This window comes from Capricornis sumatraensis, chromosome 3, assembly GCF_032405125.1.
Source record: "Capricornis sumatraensis isolate serow.1 chromosome 3, serow.2, whole genome shotgun sequence".
NCBI lineage: Eukaryota > Metazoa > Chordata > Mammalia > Artiodactyla > Bovidae > Capricornis > Capricornis sumatraensis.
Window position 1 is genome coordinate 94300096 of NC_091071.1, and position 15700 is coordinate 94315795.

At 40.2% G+C, this 15700-nt stretch overlaps 1 pseudogene; it reads right to left on the reverse strand.

Moving 5' to 3' along the window:
• Positions 1 to 4258: 4258 nt before the first annotated feature.
• LOC138076290 (mitochondrial adenyl nucleotide antiporter SLC25A23 pseudogene) lies at positions 4259 to 5214 on the reverse strand (annotated as a pseudogene).
• Between the last annotated feature and the right edge of the window lie 10486 nt (positions 5215 to 15700).

The following is a 15700-nucleotide window of genomic DNA, read 5'->3' on the forward strand; positions in this document are numbered from 1 at the left end:
TACTTTAATATTTTACTACATATATAGTGAAGGAAAGGAAGCCATGGTCTGCTGAAGTTCATGGAGTCACAACGAGTTGGACACAACTTAGTGACCGAACAAAAATAACATATTCATATATAGTTAGATACAAGCACTATATGTTAAAGTTTTTGAAGTGTCAGACTCTGAACAAATGGTATCATAAAGTACCTATGGCATCTGAATGTAAGCATAACATATTGTATGTTCCTTTTGTTGAGCCTTGAAATCATTTTCATTTAACCATGATTATAGTAGAGAATGCAATGAACATTCCCATTCATGGGTGGATGTTGAGTTGCTCAGTATAGTAGTGGACTTTTCAGATACTAGGTTAAGTGAAAGTCACTCAGTTGTGTCTGACTCTTTGCGACCTCATGGACAATATCCAGGCCAGAATACTGGAGTGGGTAGCCTTTCCCTTCTCCAGGGGATCTTCCCAACCCAGGGATCAAACCAAGGTCTCCCACGTTGCAAGCAGATACTTCACCAGCTGAGCCACAAGGGAAGCCCACTAGGGTAAGGGCGTGGTCAACTTTCCTGAATATTAGTAAACAGTTCTTTCTATTGGCTGTACATTTACAGTTAGTAGAAGTATATTGGAGTTGCTGTTTGTCTATATCATTGCACTAACTTTTAAATTCTTTTTCTGTAAGATAGGCCCTATACTTTTGCATTCAGTCAGTTTAGTTCCTCAGTTGTGTCTGACTCTTTGTGACTTGTGGACTGCAGCACACCAGGCTTCCTTGTCAATCACCAAGTCCTGGAACTTGCTTGAACTCATGTCCGTTGAGTCAGTGATGCCATCCAACCATCTCATCCTTTGTCGTCCCCTTCTCCTCCTGCCTTCAATGCTTCCCAGCACCAGGTTCTTTCCCAGTCAGTTTTTCACATCAGGTGGTCAAAGTATTGGATCTTTAACTTCAACATCAGTCCTTCCAATGAATATTCAGGATTGATTTCCTTTAGGATTGATTGATTGACTGGTTTGATCTCCTTGCAGTCCAAGGGACTCTGAAGAGTCTTCTCTTACACCACAATACCAGTTTTGCATTAGAAAACCTCAATTTCCTCACATAAAATTTTGTGAAATTTGTGCAAAATCTGTTCTTTGGTTAATAATACTGTATCACTTATAAAGTTCCAGTTTTTTTTTTTTACAACATAGTATTTCCTTATATTCTCAGAATTGTATTAGAAGTTTCAAGCTTCATTCAATTTTTTTTAAATCACTACACTAAGATAATAAATTTTCTAGACTTTTAGCAGTAATACTAGATGCCAAAATACATGTAAGTATATCAAATTTTTCAGTAAACATAAATTAGAAATCTAGCTGTCTATTCACACTAAGTCAAACAAATGGCATCAAAATGTCATAAATATTTTAGCTAGGAAAAAATTATAAGTTTTCTAACATATACATGCTATATATATATATATATACACACACACACACACACACACACAAGCTTTTTTGCTATGCTTCATAAAGGCTTGAGAAAGAACAACAACAAAAAAACAGATGGAGAAATTGGAAAACATAAACTAAATGAAATGAATATGAAATAGAAAAAGGGAAACAAACTAGATACAAGTAAAAGTCCATCACATAATCCAGTTGTTTTGAAACATGGCTGCTCATTGGAAACATATCTAGAGCTTGGAGAAGAAAGCAATACCTGGGCATTTTGAGACTTTGATATTGAAACTCCAACTAAAAATCTTTACTTAGATAGAAAACCTCAATTCTCACATTTGTAAAATAATACTATCTACTTCACAAGTTGTGATTAGTTCTAAATATGAAAATCCATATGCTTGGCATAGTTTCTGGCACCCGAAAGAAATTCAAACATTTTATATCAAAATGTGAAAAAGTACAAAGTGTTCTGCTTTAAACTGGATCAATCAAGATGTCTCCTTAGGTGATGTTTGTTGTTATTAAATCTCTCAGTCATGCCCAACTCTTTGTGACCTCATGAATTGCAGCATTCCAGGCTTCCCTGTCCTTCACTATCTCCCGGAGCTTGTTCAAACTCATATCCATTGAGTTGGTGATGCCTTCCAACCATCTCATTCTCTGTCACTCCCTTCTCCTCCTGCCCTCAATCTTTCCCAGCTTCAGAGTCTATTTCAATGAGTTGGCTCTTCTCATCGGGTGGCCAAAGTATTGGAGCTTCAACTTTAGCATCAGTCCTTTCAATGAGTAATGAATCCCATGAACAGTATGAAAGGGTGATATCTTTGGTGCTAATTAATTAAAACCCCTTTTATTGCTGTTGATGGTTAAACATGATATTTAATAACAACAGGCTCATGCAATCTAGTAGTGCTTCTGGCTGTTCTCACACCCTAAGACTATTGTAAATAGTGCAGGAGGCACAGGAGACTCTGATTCAATCCCTGGGTCAAGAAGATCCCCTGGAGAAGGAAATGGCAGTTGGCTTCAATATTCTTGCCTGGAATATTCCACAGAGAGAGGAATAAATAATACTCTTCCAACTACCTAAAAGTCTTTAACCTAGTCCTACCTTAGTAAACATGAGATTGTCAGACTGTCAGAATTATAAAAATGCACCGACCTTGTGAGCATCCAGAAGAGGTGGTCCTCTAACAGAAGACTTCAGGCAAATAGATGGAAAGGCAAGGATAATTGAATGAGTTATGAGGTTACCTTGAGATTCCAGAATCCTCTCATATCCTGAGGACATGCCAAGGACATAATTTCTGGGGACAAATTTGGTTTGATCTATAGTCACACTTTTGGCTATCTAGGATTGCTTTTGTTGTCCTGAGCAGAATGTACATCCATTGAAGAGAGAAATAGATCTCTAGCAGAATGAAGCCTCGCTGTGAATATGAGGTTTGTGAATAGGGTTTAATAGCTCAAACTATTAGAATGATTAGGAATCTAGTATATTTTCAAAGATGAACAATAGTATCTTTGCTCAAATATTAGCAGACTTCATCAGAGAAAATTTTTCTGGAAGTAGTCAGCAGAAATAAGCAGACAATAATGTTGCTGAGAGAATGGCCTCTGAAATCAGAAAGCTGTGGCAGATACCAGTTGTGTGATCTTGGAGAAGTTATGTAATCCCTTTGTCAGTTTTCTCATCTTTAACAGTATTAACAATGTGAGTTTATTACGAGGATCAAGTAGGATATTTTATCAAAACAAAAAAGTATGCATGGTAAATTTTAACTTATCCACCAGAAAGGTCTCCTGAAGGGGGATGTCTAAACTATATAGAATTTCAGTCACAAGGAGTAATTCCATGCTGACTTGGAAGTAACAAAAGCTAGAGAGAAACCCACCAAGCCACATTAGACTTCAAAAAAGCTCAATCAAGTGTGTGAGACTAAGTGTGACAGAATGGACAAAATGAAGTTTTATGCATTCAGAATTTCAAAACCTCAGAAAGAATGAGAGAAACTCCCAACTGCCAAGGCCAGTTATTTGGAGGTGATCAGCCAGGTTCCTGGAAGGAAACAAAAAGCACCCACTTCTGGGGTTTTAAAGACACTTTTCTATTAGGGTATCATTGCTTTATAATGCTGTGTTAGTTTCTGCTGTACAACGAAGTTAATCAGTTATATGTGTACATATATCCCCACTTTTTTGGATTTCATTCCATTTAGGTCACTACAGAGTATTAAGGAGAGTTCCTTGTCCTATAGAACAGGTTCTCATTGGTTATCTTTTTTATTCGTATTGATGTATATATGTCAATCCCAGTTTCCCAAATCATCCCAAACATCCTTGCCCCACTTAGTGTCCATGTTGTTCTCTACATCCATGTCTCTATTTCTACCTCACAAACAGGTTCACTGGTACAATTTTTTCTAGAATCTGCACATTAATATACAATATTTGTTTTTATCTTTGTAACATATTTTACTTTATATGACAATCTCTAGGTCTATCCACATCTCTACAAATGACCCAATTTCATTCTTTAATGGTTGCGTGATACTCTGTTGTGTGTGTGTGTGTGTGTGTGTTTGTGTGTGTGAGTCAGTCGTTCGGTTGTGTCACTACCTTTTGCGACCCCATGAACTGTAGCCTGACAGGCTCCTCTGTCCATGGAATTCTCCAGAAAAGAATACTGGAGTGGGTTGCCGTTTCCTTCTCCAAGGGATCTTCCTGATCCAAGGATCGAATGCAGGTCTCCTCTTAGATGGCCAGGTCGATGCCCGTGTAGGGGATGATGCCCAGAACCCGCGTGGGGCCCTTCTAACTCCAGAACCGCCACTCACAGTCCAGCAGCCTCTTTTACTGCCTGTCAGGCAAAGGGTCAGCCACGTCTTCAGGACCTCCATGGGGTAGATGATGGATTGGGATGTGGAGCCAGCCACAAAGCGCTCTTGCACGTGCTGTGTCTGCTGTTACCCCTGGATGGCCCGCTTGATCTGCTCATAGGCCATGAACTTGATGGCCGACTCAGGTGCAATCTTGAGCACGTTAATCCCGTTGCCACGCCACAGGGGGTGCACGCCCCTCTCTTGGATCATGCTCCTTCTGGAGGCCCCTCCCTAGGATGTTCCCCGGTTAGTCTTGGAGGCGTGGATCTGCATGAAGACCTTGAGATGGTCCAGAGGGGCTGTGCCTCTTTCGGACATGGCACCTGCCACTGCGTCCACCACCAGCTGCTTCTACCACACCCCAGTCAGCTTCTTCTGCTCCAAGAACTCATCCGGGATTGTCAGGCACTTGCCAATTTCCAGGACCATGGAATGCTTCCAGAAATACAGCATGTCTTACATGTTCTCCAGTGAATGCAACAGGAACTGGTCACGCCACTTCTGCCAGTCAATGGTCATGGTGCTATCTATCACATGTCTATGCTGTGCAGGATTTTCTCTGCCTGCTCCAGCTAGATGGAAATGCCTAGGGCTCAGAAACTCTGCTTGATCTCAGAGACGTTGAAATGACCATCCCGATTGCGGTCCAGACTGGAACAGAAGTAGAAGGCGTTGTCCCTGCTCCTACAGATCGAGGATAAACTCCTCCAGGTCAGGGCCATTGTCTGGGTCAGCGTCACCCTCAGGGGAGATGCCCTGTTGGGCGCCGTGGTCTGGGTGGCCCCCACCCAACCAGGCCAGTCCCTGGAGCAACTTGCGGATGTCCACATAATCATGCTTATTACTGTCCAGCTCCTTGAAGACCCCAGCCCTGATGCCGCTTGGCATTGCCCCACCCCCACCCCCACCCCTCCCTACACGGCACCTGGCCACGGAGGGGAAGGGAGGCCCAGCGGTGGCCTCAGCTGCTGCTTGACAGCTTCCCCTCCCCTCCCTTTCCTGGGGCCCTGCCAGCCTCAGCGCTGCCTGCCGGGCCCTGGCACTTGTAGAAGGCAGGGACTGTATATATATATGTATATATATATACACACACACACACACACACACACATCTCCTTTGTCCATTCATTTGATGGACATTTATGTTGCTTCCACTGTAAATAGTGCTGCAATGAACTATGGAGGTTCCTTAAAAAGTGAAAATTGAATTATCATATGACCCATCAATCCCACTTCTGGACATATACCCAGAAAAAAACAAAATTTAAAAGGAGACTTTATTGAAGGAGATATTTACAGTGGTATAAGTAAAGTTAAAGAAATTCACAAAGAATGGGAACAGGAAGGGAGTAAAGAGAATGAGAAACCATTGCTATCCAGGGGGTGAAGAGGCAAGGGAGGGACTGGTGTTTTCAGAGCTTAGGGAGAGCTAGAGCCTCCAGAAAGAAAGGCCTGATGGAAGCTGTGGCTGAAAAACAGCTCCTCAGAATTCGAATTTAAAAATCACCTTGAGTTACTATTAAATAGAAAGTTCTGATTATGTCTCTCTATAATATTTAAGCCTAGATTTTGCAGTTTTAACAAGACCTCAAGTGATTGCTCTGCTATTGGGGTTCCATCCTTGGGCCATGCTATAAGAAGCAAGGACATAGAGAAACTTAATCACTGACACATCCAAGACATATAAGCAGAGAAGTGTCTAGCTCCCTGGCAGCCCAGATGTAAAAAGAGTCTGCCTGCAATGTGGGAGACCCAGCTGATCCAGGAGATACCCTGGAGAAGGAAATGGCAATCCACTCCAGTACTCTTGCCTGGGAAATCTTATGTATGGAGGAGCCTGGCAAACTACAGTCCATGGGGTCACAAAGAGTTGGACTTGACTGAGAGACTTCACTTCACTGTTGTCACTTCACTTCTGCAGTTTTAACAAGTCCTCAAGTGATTTCCATGCTATTGGGGTTCCAGTCTTGGGCCATGCTATAAGAAGCAAGGACACAGAGAAACTTAGTACTGCCACATCCAGGGCATATAAGCAGAGAAGCATCCGAAAAAAAAGGGTTCCTTGTTCATGTGTTAATAGCTGATGAACCTTTCCCTCCTCTACCCTATGGAAACTGTATATAGGGTAGAGTTTCCTGATGTAAACTGGATTCAGAGTAGATGAGATCAAAAATCGCTTTTTCTTTACATGATACTATACCATAAAATGTATGGATGTGAGAGTTGGACTGTGAAGAAAGCTGAGCGCCGAAGAATTGATGCTTTTGAACTGTGGTGTTGGAGAAGACTCTTGGGAGTCCCTTGGACTGCAAGGAGATCCAACCAGTCCATTCTGAAGGAGATCAGCCCTGGGATTTCTTTGGAGGGAATGATGCTGAAGCTGAAACTCCAGTACTTTGGCCACCTCATGCGAAGAGTTGACTCATTGGAAAAGACTTTGATGCTGGGAGGCATTGAGGGCAGGAGAAGAAGGGGACAACAGAGGATGAGATGGCTGGATGGCATCACTGACTTGATGCACATGAGTCTGAGTGAACTCCGGGAGTTGGTGATGGACAGGGAGGCCTGGTGTGCTGCGATTCATGGGGTCGCAAAGAGTCGGACATGACTGAGCTACTGAAGTGAACTGAACTGAATACTATAAAACTCATTTACCCAAAACTAAAATTAGATTTATGGAAGTGAACAGAACATAAAGGAAAACATGATTTCAAACGCAGTTTTAAAACACATTGCCATGAAATAAGCATCCTATCTTCAAAACTTACTACATTAGGCTTAGAGAAATAATGGAAAATATACAAACCAAAATACTGTAGCACCTATTTCTGGATAATAGAATACCAGAGATTTGTATTTTCCTCTTGTTTAGAGCTTCCCCCCCACCACTGTTTCTATACTCAATATGCATTATAGCAAAAACAATTTAAATTTTAAAATGGACAAATATAGATATTTGATAATATTTAAATTCAAAAGTTGCTTTCTGCATATAGTTCTAAGTGACAGATACCTCTAATATTTTGAGAAAAATATTTAAAACATGAATTATTATATTACTCACATGTGTAAAGCTTCTAGAGTATCATAGTAAAATAAACTTTTGTACCATAAATAAATCATCAAAGTTGAGATTGAAAGCTTCTATAGAGAAAATGGGTTGCTGGAGAAACAAACACAATGCATCACTTATTACAGATGATTCTTTACCTGATCAGGCAAACATGAGTGTCACTCTGTCCAAAGAATAGAGGAGAAAAAGACCATGAGCTATTACATGTACAAACGAAAAGCTCTTTTATTTCCACCTGTGGGATTATCCTATGATTTAACATTTGGCTCTGTTCTTCCCAATCCCTCATCCCAATAAGACAGTACTTTTTATAGCTGTAACAGTCTTTTTTTTTTTTTTTTAAGGCTACTCACTCCAGTATTCTTGGGCTTCCCTTGTGGCTCAGCTGGTAAAGAATCTGCCTGCAATGGGGGAGACTTGGTTTGATCCCTGGGTTTGAAGGGTCCCCTGGAGAAGGGAAAGGCTACCCACTCCAGTATTCTGGCCTGGAGAATTCCATGGATTGTATAGACTGGTGTCACAAAGAGCTGGACATGACTGAGTGATTTTCACTTTCATTTCCAGAAATTTTAACTTCTATTTTGACATAGCTTCCAAGTTTCTTTAACATTTCTGAGAATTTTGATATGGTTCTTCTGTTAATATCTACCATTCAAAGTAAAGGGATGGTGGAGGAGGGCCGAGGAAGTTACAGAAAGTTACATATATATATATATATATATATATATCTCCAAGAAAGAGGCCACTGTATCTCCTATTTTCTTATGAAGGAAAATATGCATAAGTGAGATTAAATCTGAATAAATAAAGGAGAGTCAGAAAATCATTCTTAATGTCAATATCTTCAAAGTCTTGACAGAAAATTATTTACTCTCAAACTTAGGATCTTATATATAGTCAAATTGGCATTAAAATGACATGGCAAAGCAAAGCCTTTTTCAGAAAAGTGAAGATTCAGAAAATTTCCCTGCCTAAAGCTGTGCCTGAAAGAAATTCTAAAACTGGTATTCCAGCAAATTAAAAAAAAAAAAATTAAAAGGAAGATATGGAACTTAAGAAAGAAAGTTGAGAGAAAACTAGCAAAGAGTAAATACATAGCTAAGAATAATTTTTGTCATGAAAGTGAAAGTGTTAGTCATTCAGTCGTATCCACCTCTCTGCTACTCCATGCACCGCAGCCTGCCAGGCTCCTCTGTCCATGGAATTCTCCAGGCAAAAATACTTGAGGGGGGTGCCATTCCCTTCTCCAGGAGGTCTTCCTGACCCAGGGACTGAACTAGTTCTCCTTAATTGCAGACAGATTCTTTACCATCTGAGCCACCAGGGAAGCATACAGAATTATACAATTATTATTTCAGTAGCAATCTCTCTTCTCCCAGCTGTAGATACTGGGAAGGGCTCTTTCCTTCCTTTCCAGTAGCGCTTCCTTGGCCTCTACCTCAATTGCCTAATCGCTGTGCTATGTTAATAAATACCATGGTAATACTACAATTGATGTATCTAAAACTAAATTCATCATTTCATAAATTTCATCACTCCTACTGAGTTCAATATTTTCTTCTGACTTATTCTCAGATCTTTAAGATAGCAGATGACTGCTGATTGCTTTCTATTTTGTAGTATTTCTAAGAATTTCTCCACAGGAAAGATGTGATTCCAATTACTGGTCAAAAGACACTACAGCCTAAGGCAGTGTGGTGTCAGGCACCCATGAGAATACATATATTTTTCTTTTCTGGTAAAGGAAACCTTAACATTTGTACCTACCAGTACCCTAACTTGAGGTAACTGTAGAATGAGAGAGCCAACCATTGTATTTCTCTGTCTGACCTTCCCCAAGTTCCATTCATATCTAGGAACCCTAGAAGTTCTAACTGTCTCTAAATTGATTATTGGGATTTCCACAGGGACATCATATTAGGAACTAGCTCCTAACTGTGGAATATAAATCGTCTCCTGTTTTTCTCCGGTGGCTCATTATGATGATGCTTCCTGTTAACTAAAGGGATCACACCAGTGCCCGCATAGGTTTCCAGTGTACTGCTTAAACTCACAGAAGCCAAGTGAAGGCTACTGTTGCCTAAGGCCAGAATCTTGGATACCTTTGCTAATAACTCACATTTTCTCTAGTGTTGGTCCTAAAGAGATCACTGCCATCACCAGCCTAGCTACTGCAGGCATCTGTACCTCAGCCATCTGCAATTGCCATGCTTGCTTTAGCTGTAAGACTTCCACAATGGTGAAACAGTGCTCTCAGAGTCCACGGGAGTGATAGAGTAATGAGATTTATTCATTTATTCTACTCTTTCCTGAAGAGTCAGGCCTGAGTGCACAGGAGATAGGCCAGTGGAGACAGGGGTGAAGCCATATTATTTCTCTATGAAGCACTCTTGGTGAACACAGTCATCTTTTTTTGCATGGGTTCCACTCTCTTTCCCTCCATGTCCCTATACCCAGGATTCAAACAGTCCATCCAAACTGACTTATAAAGAGCCCGTTTGACCCAGCCCTCAGATGAGTGCAGATCTCCTTGAAATATAAAATTATGTTCAAACTGAATCTCTATCAAAAAAAGAAAAAGAGGAGAAAAGGACATTTAGAAAATTATTTCTGTTCTATCTGCTTTGTATTTCAGAAACTGCTCTCAAAATTAAGTTCAAAAAGAATAAAAAAAGGAAGAAACAGACGGAAATGCTAGTGATATGCTGAAAATAGTAAAAAAAAAAAATCAGAAAAACAAACCAATAAAAAAACCTGATGATCATACATACATTAACTTTATAATAGTATTTACAAAATGGTAAGATAAAGCAGCTAGAAGGCATGCTGCCAGCGGGCTGCACAGCGCTGATTTCTGCAGTGCCAGTGAGTCTGTGCAGCAAATCTTTGGGAAAGAGAACGGTGGGGTCTAATGTTAGCAGCGGTAGAGCAGCCCCCTAGGGAAGGCCTATATAGATAACACAATAATAACTGCAGGGTGGACACCAGAGGTTACATGGCTGTTAGCTGCATTTGAGAAATCAATTAGGTAGGCCACTGAGAAGTTTAAACTGAAAAGAGAGTTATTTGATATTTTAGTAGAGAAACTCACTAGGATATATGAAGTAGAGTTTAAGAAAAATGATATTGAGGAAAAATATTATTTTAGTATGAGTATACTCATATGAGGAGAAGGCAATGGCACCCCACTCCAGTACTCTTGCCTAGAAAATCCCATGGACGGAGGAGCCTGGTAGGCTGCAGTCCATGGGGTCGCTAAGAGTCGGACACGACTGAGCGACTTCCCTTTCACTTTTCACGTGTTGGAGAAGGAAATGGCAACCCACTCCAGTGTTCTTGCCTGGAGAATCCCAGGGATGGGGGAGCCTGGTGGGCTGCCGTCTATGGGGTTGCACAGAGTCGGACAAACTGAAGTGACTTAGCAGCAGCATACTCATATGAGTGAGCATATGCATATACTCATATACTAGGAAACTGTTAGAAATTTTAGGAGGAACTGAGGCAGATGCTAAGAGAAAGATATTTATCACTTATGTAAAAATGGCTTCAGGAATACTTTTTTAAAATAATAAAAATGATGGATCAGGAATTAGAAGATTTAGAACTGAAATCAGATTGTTTTTCTTTGAGAGTATCAGTTTTCAGAACTGCAATTCTTGAATAAAAGTTTCTCTAAGTTGGATCTTGGGAGAGGTTGAAGAAGTAGTTGTAAGAATAATTGTCAAAGAGCAGCCTTTTTACTGAAAAACCTTGCTTCCTTTGAGTTTTTTTTTCTTCATCTGTAAAGAAAAGAACATCTAACTTTCGAATATGGTTTTAGATTAAACAATGTACCTAAAACCACGTAGAGCTTCCCAGGTGGTCCTAGTGGTAAAGAACCCACCTGACAATGCCGGAAACTTAAAAGGTACGGGTTCAGCTCCTGGGTTGGGAAGATTCCCTGACGGAGAGCATGGCAACCCACTCCAGTTATTCTTGCCTAAATAATCCCATGGACAGAGGAGCCTGGTGTTGCTACAGCCCATTGGGTCACAAAGAGGTTGACTGAAGCAACTTAGCACGCAAAACCAAATAAAATCACCTAACACTGATTTCTGTTTGAGAACATCTAGGCACTAAAATGACTTCCCTGCTAGCTCAGGTGCTTAAAAAAAAAATCACTTGCAATGCAGGAGACCTGGGTTCAATCCCTGGGCTGTGAAGATCCCTTGGAGAAGGAAATGGCTACCCACTCCAGTATTCTTGCCTGGAATATCCCATGGACAGAGGAGCCTGGCAGGCTACAGTCCATGGGATCATAAGAGTTGGACATGACGCAACTTAGTGACTAAACCACTACCACCGTGCACTAAAAATACAATGTTTTTTTTTTTTTTTTTAATTATTTTCCCAAGTTAGTATTTGAGAAGTTTCAAACCTACAGGAAAGTTGAAAGAATGGTACAGTAAACTGTGCAAACTCTTCACCAAAATTCTTCAGTTCTTAACATTTGCTCATATTCATATTCCTTTATTGTGTTATAACTAAAATACCTTAGGATGCATCCATCTCCTAGAATAAGAATATTCTTCTACATAACCACATGTTAAAATACTCTAGAAATTTAACATTGATCTTATTATCTAAAATGGATCCCATATTTAATTTTCCCCATCACAATAATAATATTCTTTGTAACTTTTTTGAATCGTTTCTTTGTATTTTCAGTTTTTTACTTTGTTTTTATTCCAAAAAGCAATCAAGGATCATACACAGCATTTATTGGTTCCCAGCATTTTCCAATGGTATTGCTATATGGCACTAGTGGGAAAGAATCCACCTGCCAATGCAATAGACATGGGTTTGATCCCTAGTTTGGGAAGATCCCCTGGAGGAGGAAATGGCAGCCCACTCCAGGAAGCTTGCCTAGAAAATTCCACAGACAGAGGACCTTGGCAGGCTACAGTCCTAGGGTCACAAACAGACATGACTGAGCACAGAGTGCATAAATAATAATTTCATTTCCAAATTAATAACGCTGGTTTTTTAAGTCTCTAAGCCCACTTTCTTTCAATTTGGATTATCTGATCGTTGCCTCATGATTAGATTCTTGTTACAAATAGGAATTTTGGATTTTGGTTGGATAATGCTTTCTTAGTATTGTGTACTTCTCAGTCCTTCAACTATGGAGAAAAATATGTTTGTCCCATTATCAGGGAGACTGAATGATTTCAGGTGATGCTAGATTTCTCAATTATAAAGTTATTTTTGTTAAGGCAAGTTCATGTGCCAGGTGCACAGAGAGACCAAACAAACTGAAATGCTGAAGTTTTGAGTCGAGAAAGGTAATTGCAGGCCATGAAAGGAGATAGGTGACTCTTGCCCTAAAAAGTCATGAACTCCCCAAAGGGTTTCAGCAAAGTACTTTTTTTTTTTTTTTGGCTGCACTAGGTCTTTGTTGCTATGCAGGAGCTTTCTCTAGGTGCGGTGTGCAGGCTTCCCATTGTGGTAGCTTCTCATGTTGCCCAGCAAGGGCTCTAGGGCATGTGGGCTTCAGCAGTTACAGCTCCTGAACTCTGGAGCACAGAAGGAGTAGTTGTGGTTGACAGGCTTTGCTGTTCCACAGCATGTAGAATCTTCCTGAACCAGAGACTGAACAGATTTCCCCTGCCTGGCACTTTTAAAAGCCAGGTGAGGGGAGGTGGGTCACAGGGTCTGTGATCAGCTTGTGCACAATTCTCTGATTGGCTGGTGGTGAGGTCGCAGTGAGGTGTCACAGGGGTTAGCATTCTCAGTCCTTAGGCTCCAGGAAGCCTGCGGCTACGTGTTCAGGGTCTTCAAGTCATTAACACCTTCCAGTGGGGGCAGGAGTTCAAGGCTGCAAAACAACTCAAGAAATTTGCATCACATACTATAATCTGGGTACTTCAGAGAGGAGCTAAAGCAGAGAATGTAGAAGGCCTGTCCTGGGAAGACCCCCTTAAGGTCCTTCTAGGTTACACCTTTGCTTTTTCCAAGTATTAAGCAATATATGGCTGTGATAATATGTTTTTCATAAAAAGGGTATTGCAAAACTCTTTAAAAGACAACTTTTAAAAATACTTAAAACATGAAGCAAGTCAGTTTAAATATTATCTCTTACTCTCATTGCCATCCTCCCAGCTGAATAAATGTAATCTTTTTAGCCCTAATCTCTTGATATACTAGGGAACACTATAAATCCCAAGGTAGTCTCTTGCACAGAGATAATAGAAATTGGAATAAAAGTAGTTTCGGTATATAGGAGGTGAAATGTTGTTTAAAATTTCTCTTTCTAAACAAATACATTTGTGAGTTCTTGAATATTTATTTTCAGAAATGATTCAAAGTGTTGGTGCTGGAGGTGAGTGAAGCTGGCAGCTGCAGCTCTATTTCAAGGTCCTTTGGGATGGGTAATGCTGTGGTCATGACTCAGAAACACAACTTTCCCAGCCCCACTTCCTTCAATTACATGAAACTGGAACCTGTTTTATATCTCTTTGACTGACTGAAAGTCCCACTAATGTCAACACCATACCCCCAACCAACACACATGATCCTTAGAAAATAATAAGACAATCCACATTTTTCTGCTGAACCTCAATTTTTTTTTTTTTTTTTCTTGCTGGCTGATGGCAATAGCCTGTAACTCTACCTCAATCCTTTTTCTTAAAAAAACAAAAAAATCCCCACTAAATGCTGCCTGTCATTTGGTAACTCACCAAATGTTTCCATCTCTCTTTTCTTCCTTTTCCTTCCTACTCTATCAATGACTCAAATGCACATCTAAAAGTAAATTAAATGTATATCCATATATAGTTTAAATTATAGAATATTCCTCACTTAGTGTATTATATTATAAAGCTAATTTAAATATATGAATATCAAAACTGGAGAAATTAATGTAATAGTTTTCAAAGTTTTTTACTGAAATATAACTGACATACAGCACTGTGTTGATTTCAGGTATGCAACATGATTTGCTATTTGTATATATAGTAAAATGATCAGCGCAGTAAGACCAGTTAACATCCGTGTCCATGACCCTGCATAGTTACAACTTTTCCCTGTGATGAGCAATTTTAAGATCGCTTTCTTAGCAGTATTAATGAGTATAGTCCCCATGTGGTACACCTTCACACATTCTTCCTACTCATTCTCTCCCTTTCCTTGTTGATCTCATATCACTTTAATGGATTTAAATGGAATAATTTGTTTCTTTTGAGATAAAAATAGACATGGGTCTTAAATATGGGCTTCCGTTTCCAACAGGCTAGGATCCTACCTACTCCATCCAGCCTTATCTTTTACTGTCTGTCTCATACACTTACCCTTCTTCCAGTTTCTTGAATAGGTGTTGCTCTCTCCTACTACAGGGATTTTACACATGTTATTTTATCTTCTGGAATATACCTCATTTTCTTCTGCTTCCTATTCTCATCTGGATAAATGGCCTCTAAAGTTCTTGTTATAGATTTTTAAAATAATTACCTATCCAAGATTTTGTTAATTAATTAACTAATGGAGACATTAGTAAGATATTGTAACTAGTTTGAAAGAGATTTCAAAGAACACACCAAACATGCATGTATATATACACACCTATGTGCTGAATGTACTAGTTGTCTCAGTCTTGTCTGACTCTTTGAGGCTCTATGAACTGTAGCCCAGGCTTCCTTGGTAGCTCAGCTGATAAAGAATCCAAGTGCAATGCAGGACACCCTGGTTCGCTTCCTGAGTTGGGAAGTTCCCTTGGAGGGAAGTTCCCTTGGAACTCCCTTGGAGAAGGGATAGGCTATACACTCTAGTATTCTTGCACTTCCCTTGGTGGCTCAGATGGTAAAGAATACACCTGCAATGTGGGAGACCTGGGTTCGATCCCTGGGTTGGGAAGATTCCTGGAGGAGGGCATGGCAACCCACTCCAGTATTCTTGCCTGGAGAATCCCCATGGACAGAGGAGCCTGGCAGGCTGCAGTCCATGGGGTCACAAAGAGTCAGACATGACTGAGTAACTAGGCTCAGCACAACATAGTGGACAGTAAGCCAGATATAAAACATGCTTCTCTTAAGTCTCCTGCATTGGTAGGCAGTTTCTTTACCACTAGCGCCACCTGGGAAACCCATACATACTTCTGCATGTGTGTGTTTGAGTGTGTGTTATGTTGTGAGTGTTGTGTGTTTGGCTGTTTGCACATGCTTATTTATGGAGAGAGACAGGAAATGAAGAATGCTGAGATGAGTTTATAAAATTAGGTAAAGATGATCAGTATCCACAGGGTAACAATCAGTTGTATTCTACTGGA